Here is a 15665-nt window from a genome sequence, read left to right on the forward strand (position 1 = left end):
ATCCAACCTTCTACTACAAATATCAATTTCATCTCATGTCTCTCACAGCAAGGGGAAAACTTGGCATTCCTTGGGAGTCTAACGGGATGCAGTGAATCTATGCCTTTTCAAGAGCTAACCAATCAGTCTGCCCTTGTTCATCCCCAAGCGGATGTATGGTGGTACCGCAGTGGACCACTACTAGGTACTCTGCCAAGTAACTGGAGCAGCACTTGTGCTCTAATCCAATCGGCAATCCCTTTCACTCTGGCATTTCATCAACCAAGCAAAAAGGACAATCGTGAAAAAAGAAGTACCCCCCACAGGTCCTTTGACCCTCACATTTCTATAGATGTCATTGGAGTTCCACAAGGGGTGCCAAATGAATTTAAAGCCCAAAATCAAATAGCTGAAGGATTTGAATCTATATTGTTCTTGTGGGTAACTATAAAGAAAAATGTAAACTGGATAAATTACATTTACCATAATCAACAGCAGTTTGTCAGTTATACTAGGGATGCCATTAAAGGAACAGCTGAACAATTAGGCTTCACCAGCCAGATGGCCTGGGAAAAGAGAATAGCCCTGAACATAATATTAGCTTAAAAAGGTGGGGTCTGTGTCATAATTGGGGCCCAATGCTTTTATCACTAACAACACAGCACCGGATGGAACAATTACAAAAGCCTTACAGAGCCTTACCACCCTAGCAAATGAATTAGCCAAAAATTCTAGAATAGAATTCTATAATTCTTCTCTAGTCTCATGGGAAAAAATGGTTTAGAAAATGGAAAGGATTCATAACCTTTACTCCCCTTGCAATTGTTACAGGTGTACTCATTCTTGTAGGTTGCTGCATCATAGCTTGTATTTGTGGATTAGTGCAAAGGCTTATAGAAAAAGCCCTCACCAAAAACCCCTCTCGATTCTCCTCTACCCTACTCAAATAAGTTCCTACTCCTAAACGAACAAGAAGAACAACAAATCTAAAATATGTTAAACAAATTTGAAGGGGAAGAACTATAAAATCAAGAGGGGGAAATTGTTAAGGACAGTAAGTTCCTCTTCAAAGTTCCCTTGGTCTCTTGCTCTGTACACAGCCCTTTCTGCTTGATCTGTAATGAGCGCTTGTTCCTCAGCTTAATCTGTAACTAGCAAACCTGTTACTCTGTGAACAACTGTTGAACCCATACATGTCGAAACACACCTTGAACTTGTTCTGTAGGCAACTCCTCCCACCTTAGCAACAGACAGTCTCTCCCTCCCCTCCTCTCTTAGCAAACTGTGTGTTCACCATATTTAGAAAGGTTTAAGTCTTAGCCAGTGGGGTTAATTTAGATTGTTTGGTCCAACCGCAGCCAATGGGGAAAGGACACAGAAACAGGAACTGTGTTAGGAATAAAAACCCTTCTCTCCTTTGTTAGGTGTGCTCTTGTGAGCGTGACTGATGCAGGCAGCACCCTTCTGTAGAAGTAAATTGCCTTGCTGAGAAAACTTCTTGCCTGAGTGCTGCTACTTCTTTGCAGCACCAAGCACTTCTTTCTAACATTGGTTTTTTGTTTGAGTTTTTTTTTGAGACAAAGTCTCCCTCTCTCACCCAGGCTGGTGTGCAATGGTGCAATCTTGGCTCACTGTAGCCTCAACCTCCTGAGCTCAAGAAATACTCCCATCTCAGCCCCCCAAGTAGCTGGGACTACAGGCATGTGCCACAACACCTGCCTAGAATTTGTATTTATTGTGGAATGTACATGGTTTCACCATGATACTCAGGCTGGTCTTGAACTCTTAGGCTCAAGCAATCTGCCTGCCTTGGCTTCCCATGGTGCTGGGAACAGGCGTGAACCACCATGCCTGGCTGAAAAGCTGTTTTTTAAAAAAAAACAAAAAAACAGGCATTCTGATCTCTGGCCAGATTACTACCAATTTAAAGAACAATTTGATGTATGGCTCAAAGAGGTCAACAATGCAAAGTAAAATATTTTCCAATTCAGTCAAGGGGCAGGGGTGGGCGGGAAGCTGGTCAGAAAAAAAAAAAAGGCTCCTTTTTATATTTACCAAAAAAATAGAATTTTTTTCTTGCCTGCCTTTTAAAATGTCATTCAACTCTACTATTTTCTGGACATCTCACACTAGTTTCAATTTAAGATTAAGTCTCATCAGGCAGTTGACCTGTAGAGAGCCGTAAGTGTTACTTTTCTCCTACAAAAATTTTTACAAATCAAACTATCATGGGATGTAAGTTTTGAAAACATAAAGTTTCTTAGAAATAAAACTATTACTTTATGATAGGACAGATAATAAGTGATAATCTTGTCCTTAATCTACCTGCACTGTTTGGAGAGCTATGGAGTCAATAATCTCCCTATGTTATAGGAGTTATTAAGAAATTATTTTAGGCAGATAGAGAAGACAAGGGGTCCTTGGCAAACTTTTTTTCTCTTATGGCAGCTCCAGATACGTTTCTTGCATCGCAGAAAAATGATTTGAAGGGCGGACCAGCAAGCTTTGATAAGCAAATGCCAGCCACTTTCTTCTTGTCACTACAAGTGCCTAGCATCGTGGCCACCCCCACACCTCCCCAGGTTTGTAGAACATCATGGTGCCCTGCATTTGCATATTAAAAGGTTAGGGTGGGAGGGCCAGATTTTTGTGGGTTACATGAATGACACGCCTGGTCAACCCAATCTCCTGAGCCCTAAGGAAATCAGACACCAGCTCCTCCAGCCTCCTAAACTGGCTGTTTTCTGCTGTACTCAAGGTTCCCTCTCTCAGCTTGGAGCCCCCCCCCTCTATCTCTGTATGGGGGAGCCTCTTCCTTCTTTCTCGCCAATTTATTAAACTCTCTCTGTTCCTTAAAACCACTTCACGTATATCCATGTCGTTTTATTTAAACCAGCATGAGAAAAGGACCCTGGTGTTGATCTCCAGTCATCAGAGTCTTATCATTTCGGTGCACTGGCCGGGAATCCGAGGTACAACATTCATTAGAGTGGTGATTATAAAAGTGAGCTTAAAATCTGTTCTATCATTCCAAGGTGCTCTTGGCCTCTATTTTAAAATCAAATCAAATCAATCAAAAGGCATCCATCTGCTGGTTAGACACATTTATCGTTGGCTGCCGTTCTAAAGACTCAGATGTGAGGCTTGCTGGTAAGAACATGGAGAACCCCCAATACCCACAGGTCATTGGGAATGTTAGCCATATTTCTAACCAGTTTCCTTTCATGGGGAGACCTCGCCATTGCGCAAGGCTGGAAAAAGTTCTGAGGCAACTGAGCATATCTGGGCAGGGCACACCCTGGTGTGATTCAAAGGCCTCTGGACTAGACCCAGCGTCCAACAGCCCATTTCAGGTGCTGGCAGAGAATCCTCAGCTATTCAGTCACGAAACTTTCCTTCCTTTTCTATCCACGGTCTCTTACTCTCCCTGTGTGTGTCGACTGTGTGGGAATTTAGTAACCGGGAGTTTAACTCAGGAATGCAATTGCAATCTTCTAAAACAGAGGGTTCCTCCCAGACAGTGAGCGTTTCTCTCTCAGCCCCTTGGTCTGGAGAGCACATGGCATTTCCAGGTCTCTCTACCACGTGTCTGAGGAGCTCATAGTATTTCTGAGCCAACAGTGCCACCTAGTGGAATCAGAAACCCTCTACATGAGGCACTTTTTTTTTCAATGCTAACACCGCAGCTTCCTTTTGCACTGCTAGAAATCAGGCTCTAAGCCTCTTACAGGAATGGGAAAATTCTGCTTTCAACAGTTAGGAATTAAATGTCTTCCATAGCCAAATTTTAGTCTCAATATTGTTCCATCAGCAGGAAAACGGCCATTTGGTTCCTACATTTCTTTAAGTCACCTTTTCTGTCTCCAACTGAGACAGTACTTAATTAGTAAGGGGATTTTAAGTCCAGAAGTTAACTAGAACCATTTTTCTAAGGATAAATGCTTTAGCACGGGCCATAGTAGCAGGATATAGAGTTGAATCTGGCATAATCCTTGGGGCCTTGCCCAATTACACAGTTTTCCCTGAGATCCCCTTTTTTTTTTTTTTTTTTTTTTGGGAGGCACACAGGTCCCACAAGTCTAAGGAGGTCAAAGCGAAATAATAAGCAGAGGACTAGGGCTAGTTGGGTGAGTGTGACTAGGCCTCAAAAGTCTAGTTTCTCTGGCGCCACGGCTTGGAAGGTCACACCTACAGCCACGGGCGGCACATTTAACTGGGTGCCGGGACCCAGGAAGGGAAAATAGTTAGAGGAATGCCCCCTACTGTTTTCTTCTCCACCCTGAGTCATACACCAAAAGGAAACTAAAAGGACACTTTTATTCTCACTTCTCTGTCTAGATGGGCAACAGATCGTCTTCAGCATGCACTCCTCTGGAATGTATTTTAAACCACTGGGACTCCTTCAACCCTGAGACTTTGAGGAAAAAGTGACTCTTATTCTATAGCACAAGGGAATGGCCTTCTTACTATCTTGGGGAGAGACAAACTCGGCCTGCCAGGGGGAGCCTTGATTTTAATATTATCCAACAGTTAGATCTTTTCTCCAAACAGAAGGGCAAATGGACTGAGGTCCCCTATGTATAGACTTTCTTTGCCCTGTGAAACAGCCCAGACCTTTACAAGTTCTGTACAACCAACCCAGTTCTTTTAGCAGCCACAGGGAATAGTTCCCCAGAGCTAAAGCAGGTTCTAGAGGAGCAATCTGAGACAGCTATTGAATGTCCCAATCCTTCCAGTCCGCCTCTAATCATACTACCAGCTCCTCCAGGTCCACTATCTCCAGTATATCCCACTCTCCCCGCTTCCCTCTTACCTGTGTAGGAAATGCCTGACAGGAATGGTGCCACGAGGGTTCAAGTTCCCTTCTCATTACAGGACCTTAAGCAAATAAACAGAGACTTGGCCCAATTTTCTGATGACCCCAATAGGTATACAGAAATTTTTCAAAATTTAACTCAGGTGTTTGATCTCACATGGAGGGATGTTATGTTGCTGCTAAGTCAGACCCTCACTGGGGCTGAAAAGCCGGCAGAGTTCCACAGGCAGCAGAAAAATATGCATATGAGCACATGCCTCCTACAGCAGACCAAGGAGAAAAAGAGGAGACAAAGAAAGTAAGGAATAAGTGGAAACTCCACTCCCACTAGGAAGGGAAGCAATTCTGGCAGATAACCCTGATTGGAACCCCAATAACTCAGGAAATGAATAGAAAAGGAAGCACTTCTTAAGGTCCATATTAGACAGCCCATGGAAGACCAGGGCCAAACCTCTCGATTACTCTATCTATGATAGATCAAAACCAGATGAGAATCCCACAGCCTTTATGGAAAGGCTAAGGAGAGGCACTAATAAAACATACCTCTTTATCCTGATTCAGTCGAGAGACAGTTAATCCTGAAGGACAAGTTTATTACACAGTCAGCTCCCAATATTGGAAAGAAACTACAGAAACAAGCTATAGGACCAGATAGCACCCTAGAGAACCTCCTGAGAATAACCACTTCAGTCTTTTACAGTAGGGATCAGGAGGAGGTCCAAGAAAAGGAGAGGAAATACAAGTGAAGAAGAGGCTCTAGTAGTAGCCTTGCAAGCTTGTAAACTTCAGGATCCCTGAGGTGCATCCACTAGCTGTTATCAATGTGGCAAGTCAGGGCATTTTAAGAAGGAATGCCCAGGCAGCAAGACGAAGCCACCTCGACCCTGTCCAGCCTGTGGCGGAGACCACTGGAGATGGATCTGCCCCCAGAGGCAGAGGTCAGTGGGTTCAGAACCGGTCTCACAGATGGTTCAGTAGGACTGACGGGTCCCAGGGCTTAAACCCCCGGCTCCAGCGACTCAGACTGCCATTACAGCACAGGAGCCCAGAGGGATTCTGGAAATTGAAAGAAGGAAGGTAGATCTCCTTCTGGATACTGGAGCCAGTCTCTTTCTCCTCCTCTCTAATTCAGGCCCCACCTCTTCCCAGAGCACTAGCATAAGGGGTGTATCAGGAAAAACTCTAACCTGATATTTTTCTCAACCCCTTTTGCAGATGGGGAGACTTACTATTTAAACATGCCTTTTAAATCATGCCTGAAAGTCCCACTCCTTTATTAGGTAGATACATTCTAGCTTGCATGGGCTCCTGCAGCATCTTTACTGCCCCAGGACAAACTCTGTCTCCACCTGATGGAAGCTAACATTAATTTGGAAGTGTGGGCAACTTAAGGAAGAATAGGTTGAGCTATAACTGCTAGGCCAGTCCAGATCTATCTTAAGGATATCTTCTTTTCCTAACCAGATATATTATCCCAAAGGCCAGAGGCTAGGAAAGGGCTAGAAGCCATTATTAATAACCTAAAGATGCAGGGCCTCCGCAAACCCTGTAACAGCCCCTGCAACACCCTAATACTAGGAACGCAGAAACCCAATGGGGAATGGAGCCTAGTTCAGGACCTTTGCCTCATTAATGGAGCTGTAGTTCCAACCCATCCAGTGGTCCCTAATCCCTATACCCTGTTAACTCAAATACCTGAGGGAACTAAATGGTTTACAGTCCTAGATTTAAAGGATGCCTTCTACTATACACCATTACACCCTGACTCTCAATACCTGTTTGCCTTCGAATATCCCTCCGGCCAGACGGCCCAGTTAACATGGACGGTGCTGCCTCAGGGATTTTGAAATAGTCCTTACCTGTTTCAACAGGCACTGTCACAAGACCTCTCTGAGTTCTCTCATCCTTAAGTTAAGGTCTTGCAATACGTTGATGATATTCTGCTCTGTGCCCCAACAGAGGATGCTTTTCAGGAAGGCAATGAAGCTCTTCTCAACTTCTTAGCTAACAGAGAATATAAGGTTTCAAAATCCAAGGCCCAGCTCTGCAAAACCTCAGTGAAGTATACCTAGGCCTAGTGCTGTCTGAGGGGACCAGAGCATTAGGGAAGGAGAGGGTTAAGACTATTTCTTCCTTTCCCTCCCCAAAACCCTCAAGCAACTCAGAGGATTTGGGGGCATTACAGGATTTTGTAGACTATGGATACCTGAGTATGGTGAAATAGCCTGTCCATTATATAACCTCATAAAATAAACTTACATAACCTCATAAAAGAAACTCAGGGAGCTAAAACTCATCTTTTAACCTGGGAACCTGAAGCTCAAACCTTGACCAGCTGAAGCAAGCCTTGCTTAAGGCACCAGCTTTCACCCTTCCTATAGGGAAGGCCTTCAATCTGTATGTATGAGAAAAGAAGGGAATGGCCCTGGGAGTATTAACACAGGCCCAGGTCAACAGCCAGTGTGGGTTGCCTAAGTAAGGAACTTGAGTTGGTGGCTAAAGGATGGCCAGCATGCCTCCCAGCCATTGCCTCAGTGGCTCTTTTGGTCCCAGAAGCCTCTAAATTAACCCTGGAAAATGATTTATTTATGCCCCACCTAATGTGGCAGGACTACTGCGCTCTAGGGGGAGCCTTTGGCTAACAGATAGCTGACTTCTTAAGTATCAGGCCCTGCTGTTAAAGGGTTCCAACATCCAATTAAAGACCTGTTCTCACCTAAATCCAGCCGCCTTCCACCAGGAAGAAACTGGGGAATCTGAGCATGACTGTGAACAAATCATAGTAGAAACCTATGCAGCCAGGGAAGATCTCAAGGAAACTCCCCTAGAGAACCCAGACTGGACCCTGTTGACAGATGGGAGCTCTTTTGTAGAACAAGGGATCTGTAAGGCAGGACACACAGTAGTCACTCTACATGACATCACTGAAAGTGCGTCACTCCCTCCAGGCACAAGCGCTCAATTAGCTGAGCTAATCGCTCTTACAAGAACAACTGAATTAAGCAAAGGAAAGGTAGCTAATATTTACACTAACTCCAAATATGCCTTCCTGGTTCTCCCTGCTTATGCTGCCATTTGGAACGAAAGGCATTTTCTTACCACCAATGGATCTCCTATAAAGTATTATCACAGGTTATCATCCTCAGTTTTCTTCCCATGAGAAACAGCAGTGATGCAATGTAGGAGACATCAAATGGGAACAGATGAGATAGCCAAAGGAAACAGATTAGCTGATCAGGTAGCTAAGTCAGCGGCAAGGAAGGCTCAAGACAACACACTTCAAACCCCTCTAATCTGGGAAGGCTTCGTAAGAGAATTAAACCACAGTACTCACCCACAGGAATAGGATGGGCCACTTCTCGAGGGTATACATTTCAGCCCTCAGGATGGCTACAGTCGCAAGACAGCAAACTCCACGTGCCAGCCTCCAGCCAATGGAAAGTCCTTAAAGTGCTTCACCAAGATTTTCACTTGGGAAATGATAAAACTCATCAATATGCCCAGAGATTGTTTTCAGGAGAGAACTTACTAAAAACAATCAAGCAAGTTGTTAATGCTTGTGAAGTCTGTCTTAAAAATAATCCCCTGAACAGGCGACTCCTTCCTGCTCAAACCCAAAGAACAGAAAGATACCCAAGGGAGGAGTGGCTGATAAACTTCACCCACATGCCAAAGACAAAGAGCATCCAATACCTGCTGTATGGGTAGATACCATCAGTAACCGGGTAGAAGCATTTCCATGTCGTACAGAAAAAGCCTCTGAGGTAATAAAAGCGTGAATGAAATAACTCCCTGCTTTCATCTACCCACAAAGTGACAACGGGCCCTCATTTAACGCAGCTGTCACACAAGGGGTCTCAAAAGCACTAGGCATAGAATATCATCTCCACTGGGCTTGGAGACCCTCATCCTCAGGAAAGGTAGAGAAAACTAATGATATTATCAAGAGACACCTCAGAAAATTGTCCGAAACTCACCTTCCTTGGGTCACTCTTCCTCCCATGGCCTTACTACAAGTAAGATATACCCCTTCCAAATCAGGTCTTCGCCTTTTTGAGATGCTGTATGGACACCCTTTCCTTACCAATGATTTTTCTATTAGATAGGGAAACCTCTGAGCTAGTTAAGCATGTAAACTCTCTGGCTCACTTTCAGCAGGAATTAGCACAATTAGCGAAAGCCCAATCCCAGGAAATTGGACCACCTCTATTTAACCCGGGAGATTTGGTACTGGTAAAGGTTCTCCCTTCTCTCTCTCCCTCCCTAAGCCCAACCTAGGAAGGGCTGTAATTACACTGTTCTTCTTCCAGCTCACCCAACAATAAAAGGTACAGGAATCAACCGACTCATAGATACATCACACTCAAATCAAAGCCTGGAGAGCCGAGGGAGCAACCCCCGACAGCCCAGAGGAACATGCTGAATAGCAATGTGAAAAAACAGAAGATCTTAAGCTGAAAATCACAAAAAATAAGTAACTGAATGAGAACTCATCATCTTATTCAGTCTCACCCCTACCTCAACAAATACGTTTTGTCATTTCTACCTCTCCTTCTGAGTCAAATATCAGAACTTCTTTCTGGTGGAAATTGTTTACTACTACTCCTTGCAGGAATTGCTATACTCACTCTGCTATTTGCAGTAGAACTATATACTGCAGCACCCCCAGGGTGGAATGTCAGAGAGAGAATCTCAATTACTATAGCATTTAGCTTAATTATTAACCTCACAGCAGGAATAACGGTTACTAACAGGAAGTAAACATGAGAGTTTTACTATCACTAAATCTGTTACGACTTTTTATTGGACTTCGTAATACATCTCACCATTTAGCTCCTACAATATCTGCCATGGCCCATTTGTACAACAAGACTAATTGTCGGGTCTGTCCTAAGTGGTTCGCTCAGTTCAGTGACACTAAGGAAACTTACAGTTACCCGAAACTCAGCATCTTAGGATTCCCTTTGTTGGCTTTACCTTTAACGCTTAAAGACCTACCAGGCATAAATGGGACATGGTATGGGAACACTTTCAATTGGGTGACTAACTCTTCCCGGGAGAACACTTTGCCCCAGCATCAAAGAACTTTCTCCCAAAGATAAGCTTCACACCCTCAGGCCCGGAAAAGTTGACTGAGTAATAGCAAATGCCTCCCTCTGCTTTAAAAGTAGTGGAGAAGGATCACACTTGGGAGATCTCAGATATTTTAACATCACACTTGTAACTGCTGATAGTTCAAAGATTTGAGGAGAGTGCAACAAGGGTGATCTACAAGGATAGAAGCCCTAGTGGGGGGCTTTCAGAATCTAGCCTCTCCTTCTGGTTGGAAGTACCGATGGGAGTGGCATGCTCTAAGTAACCACCTTGACTTAAAAAATAACACATGGGTCTTTCCAAACTTCCACCCTACCCATGGAATCCCAGACCCTTGTATGATGTTTGCTAATAGTGGCAGCTTACACATCTGTGGGCGAACTGAAGACATCTGGACTGACAGCCCTTGCCACAAAAATCATCTGAGATATTCACCAGGGCCCTATTTCGTCTCTAATTTTTCAAAACTCCATTTGTCAGGTGGACCCTTTTCACTTGGCATGTCAAATTCCAAATGACATCGTAAATGACTAAATATGGTTATCTTTATCCCAAGGATGCCTCTATTATACGTAAAGAAAGGCAACTTCTAAGATATGAGAAAAATCTCCCAGTGTCTCTCACAAGCCACAACTTAGAACCATCCCTTCAAGGAACAGGGCTATATTTTCTTTGTGGCTCCTGGATACACTTAGCCCTCCCAAGGCATTGGAAGGGATCTTGTACTATAGCTCCAGTAGTTCCCAACTTATTATTTTTAAATTCTACCAAGATGGCAGCATCATCTGGGGACATACCTAACTTTTTCTAGAAACTGTACTATTTTGAATACATCGGACAAAGAGATCTATCATTTCTATGCCCTCATATGGAGATTTAACTGGGGAGGGCATGCACATGACAATCTCATCTTAGAAAAACCATGGATGGGAAATTCTACAGCCAGAGATATATTCTGGTTTATGGGTATCCCCTCTCCTTGAAAGATCAATACTTAATATCTCTCTTATAATGCAGCGAAGATGGAAAGCAACTGTAGGGGCCATAGAGGCACAACCACAATCTATAGACTCTCTAGCCTCAGTAGGAGCACAGAATAGACAGGCCTTAGATGTCCTTACAGTTGAAGTGGGAGGTACCTGTGCACTTTTAAATGAAACACTTAACCAGCAGTTAGGGTGACATCTCAGGGGAGAATGTTACAGGAACTATTAAAAAATTAGTTGGCCACTGCCCTCACTGCCGCTGCTGCTGCTGACCTCGCCATGGCTGCTTCGTCTCCGAGGTCAGACTGCTCCCAATGCTATGAACGGAGACAGCATCTTTGCAGAGAGACCCAGGGATGATGCTCAGATATCAGAGAAGAGACACAAACAAGGCCTTCAATGATACTGCCAGATACTTATCTAAGAAAGAGTGGGAAAGGCTGAAAAACTCAGAGAAAATCACCTATGTGTATATGAAGAGAAACTATGAGACCATGACTAAACTAGGTCTCTAGGCCACCCTCCCACCTTTCATGTACAATAAATGGGCCGCAGAATTCCAGGGAATGACTTTGATACAGACTAAAACTGTGGGAATCAGGATGAACATCCTCAGATGGCTTTTGGCATGCTACATGGAAACTTTCCAAAGCTGATGCCCAAGAAGCCAGCAGAGGAAGGAAATGATTTGAAGGGAGTGCCAGAAGCATCTGGCTCACAAAGCGATGGGAAACAGCTGTGTCCCCCGGGAAAAGTAAGTACCTCTGAGAAGACTAATAAGACATCTGGACCCAAGAAAAGGGGGAATATGTCTGGACCCACAGACTGCAAGAGAGAAAGTATCTAATGATTTATGAAGAGATCGGCGACCCTGAGGAAGATGATGAATAACTCCCATCAGGGACAGGACGCATGCCCATGATGAGAAACAGAACCTGGTGACCTTTCACCAGCATGGGCATGGCTGCGAACCCTTCACCATCAGGCGTATAGCAAGTGAAAGCTGGAGTTCACGACAGTAAAAAGTTGAGCGTCATTTTTCTTACAGTGTGCCAAGAGTTTGGTATTAGCATTTTCGTTGTATTTTCTTAAAGTGTGCCATCCTGTTAGATATTTGCATTTTCATTGATGAACAAGACATAGTTAATGCATATTTCTGTTTGTGTATCCATGCACCTACCTCAGAAAACACATACTGTCAGGTATTCTCTGCATAGAACAGCACTACCCTCCCCTCTCCCCAGATGTGATTACTGAGGCCAGTTCTAGGTGTTTCAGATTTTTTTTCTCTGCATTTACACACACACGGGCGCGTGCACGCACAGAACACCACTATAAGCATCTCCATCTGCTTTTCCCCACCACTAATGAGTCCTGGGCAAGCTCCCCTCACTCTGTTTCCTGTTCAACGTGCACTGCCTGCTGCAAACTCCCATCATCTGATTCCCCTGTATCAGTCACTGACAGTTAATAAACATTTACAAACTTAAAAAAAAAAAAAATTATTTTAGGCAGATGGGACAAGGGGTCCTCGGCAAGGTTTTTTTCTTTTAAAGCAGCTCCAGAAACGTTCATGCCTAGCAGAAAACCAGCTCCAAGGGCTGAGCCGGCAAGCTTTGATATGCAAACGCCAGTCATTTGAAACTGGGTCCATTCAATATGGCAATTCCTGCCTCGACTTCTTGTCACCACAAGTGCCTAGCATCATGGCCACTGCCACATATCCCCACATGTATAGGACATCATAGCCCCCTGCATTTGCATACTAAAAGGCTAGGGTGGGAGGGCCCTTTTTTTGGCGGGTTATGTGAATGACATACCTGGTCAAACCAATCCCCTGGGCCCCAAATCAGACACTGCCTCCTCCAGCCTCCTAATATAAGTAGCTATTTTCCACACTCGAAGTTCCCCCTCTCAGCTTGGAGACCCCCTCCATCTCTGCACAGGACAGCCTCCTCCTTCTTTCCCCCTTATTAAACTCTCTCTGCTCCTTAAAAGCACTCCACATGTGTCTGTGTCACTTTATTTAAGCCGGTGCAAGACAAAGGACCCTGGTGTTCCTCCGGTCATCGGAGCCATACCACCTACATTCGTAATTGTGTGACAACAGCCTTTCCAGGTCCATGGGTTCATCACACATCTCTAAAATCAATTCAGTTCAGCTCAGCTGGCTAAGGGTCCGGCAATCATACTCTCTACCAGGCTGAGAAGCAAAATGATGGCAAAAATGAATGAATGAATGATACATACTGAAGGTAAAACTGAGGTCCATAAAGATACAAAACTATGCCTCCAACAATTTTAATTTCTGCAAACTTACTAGAGCTGAGGCAGGAGAACAAGGTCTGGAGGCAGGGAACCTAAGGCCAATTCACGCTGACTTCCTAGAACTACAAATCCCCTTTTCATACCCAAGTAACAAAAGCATCAGAGGCTACTGCTCCCTTTGCAAACGCCCTCCACCTGCCTTGCCTTTTCTGTGTGGCAGATGAAAAACTGAAAGTACCTCTGATAGGTCCTCTCCTGCAACCACTCAGGCTGGTCATGGGCCACGTCTTCATTTGCATAGAAGTGTAATTTTGCAACTTCACTTCAGCCTCTGAGGGGTCACTTTCCACAACCAATCAGACGTCTGCATAGGGTGTTAACTTTGTAACTTCACTTCAGCCTCTGATTGGTCGCTTTCTGCAACCAATCAGACTGATCATGGGACACTACTTCATTTACATAAGGTGTTACACTACGTAACAAAATGGGAAACTAGACTAGAGGGTATTTAAACCCCAGAAAATTCTGTAACCAGGTCCTTGAGTTGCTTGCTTGAGCCTACTCCTGCTTTCATTTTCTGTTGAGTGTGCTTTCATTTTCAATAAATCTGTGCTTTTGTTGCTTCATTCTTTCCTTGCTTTGTGTATTTTGTCCAATTCTTTGTTCAAAGCACCAAGAACCTGGACGCCCTCCACCGGTAACAGAGCTATAATGACATTATACATCCTGTTTAAGAATTTATGATTCAAGGCCACGCGCGGTGGCTCAAGCTTGTAATCCCAGCACTTTGGGAGGCCGAGACGGGCGGATCACGAGGTCAGGAGATCGAGACCATCCTGGCTAACACGCTGAAACCCCGTCTCTACTAAAAAAAAAAAATATAAAAAATTAGCCAGGCATGGTGGCGGGCGCCTGTAGTCCCAGCTACTCAGGAGGCTGAGGCAGGAGAATGGCGTGAACCCGGGAGGCGGAGCTTGCAGTGAGCCCAGATCGCGCCACTGCACTCCAGCCTGGGCGACAGAGCGAGACTCCGTCTCAAAAAAAAAAAAAAAAAGAAAAGAAAAAAAAAGAATTATGATTCAAATATTTAATTTTCAGCAATAACATAAATTAAGAGAATTTAGAGATAAGGAACAAAGTTGTTTGATTTACAAAAGAATAAAAAACAAATTGTTTTGAATACTGCCTTGAAATTACGATTTCACAAGCAAAAAAGTTCTCTGTATAACCTCTGACCTACTATCATCTATAAATAAAGAACTAAAGTACAAAGAAGTTAAATTACTTGACTAAGAACAGAGCTCAAAATAAAATCCTGGTATCCTGTTTCTCAATCTAGTGTTACCTACATTATCCTATATTACATCTCTCAGGCCTTTTTTCCCTTTGGATTCTGCCTTCCAAGTGCAGATATCTAGCACCATGGGTTAAAGAACAGGGCTTGGGGTTAAACAAACAGACTAAGAGAATCTCGTCTCCACCACTTGAAAAGCTATATAATCCTGGATACATTAATATCCTCTAAGTCTTTTTCTTTAATCAGTAAAAAGAAGATAATTGTATTTTACCTCAAAAGGATTCCATAATAAAAGAATTTTTAAATAAGTTATATATAATGTGTAACATATTGCAAAATTTTATGAGTGATATTTTTGTTAATTTTAAGGCTAACTGACCAAATAATCCACTGTGATATCTGGAAGTCATGTTATTTGAATATCCATTATCAGAGTCCTGAAAGTTTCAAAGCTGCAAAAACATAGTATTATTCACCAATGAAATGACTGTTAATAAAAAGCAGAACAGGTTAGAGAACGGTTGAAATATTACCTACCTTATATATAAAATGGGTTTATAATTATACCACATATAATTTTTTTTAATTAAGTGAAAAATTTATGCAAACCTCTTATCATGATCATGATGCCCTATAAATAGTAAATGCTCAATAAATGTTAGTATCATTATTACCAAAAGGTTAAAAGGGAGTTCTCTATTTGCTTAAAAATAGTACCAAGGGTATATATGGATGAGCAGAAGTAATGGCTGAAATAAGATTGTCATGTATTATAACTATAAATTTGGTGTGTACACATATGGGTTCAACACTTTGCCTCCTTTCTACTTTGGTGTATGTTTGACATTTTATGGAAAAAAAAGAAAAAGATGGTGAGAACAAGAAGATATTTTACATTAAGATGAGTTGTTTTAAAGAAACTATTTAGCAAAGCAAACGAATGAACAAATGAAACCTAATCATTGTAATAAAATACATGCTCAAGGAAAAGAGAGAGAGCCCCTAGGAAATTTTCATATTGTCCTTCAAAATTAGTGGTTGCCTACAGCTGGGAAAATAGAGGGTTTGAAGGATGATGGCTAAAGGGAATGTAATTTCTTTTTGGTGTAATAAAAATGTACTAAAATTGACAGTGGTGATAGATGTATGACTCTGAATATACTAAAAGCCAGTGAATAGTACACTTCAAATGGGTGTATGGTATAAGTCCATTACTGCACTGCTA

The 15665-nt window shown here is 43.1% G+C and overlaps 1 protein-coding gene and 1 pseudogene across 4 annotated transcripts in view; one reads left to right on the forward strand and one right to left on the reverse strand.

Moving 5' to 3' along the window:
* The window catches only part of CEP85L (centrosomal protein 85 like), a 247426-nt gene that overhangs the window by 112931 nt on the left and 118830 nt on the right, over window positions 1-15665 (reverse strand). The window lies entirely within an intron of this gene.
* LOC117096991 lies at window positions 11195-11766 on the forward strand (annotated as a pseudogene).

This window comes from Trachypithecus francoisi, unplaced genomic scaffold, assembly GCF_009764315.1.
Source record: "Trachypithecus francoisi isolate TF-2019V2 unplaced genomic scaffold, Tfra_2.0 Lachesis_group15, whole genome shotgun sequence".
In the NCBI taxonomy this organism is placed as follows: Eukaryota; Metazoa; Chordata; class Mammalia; order Primates; family Cercopithecidae; genus Trachypithecus; species Trachypithecus francoisi.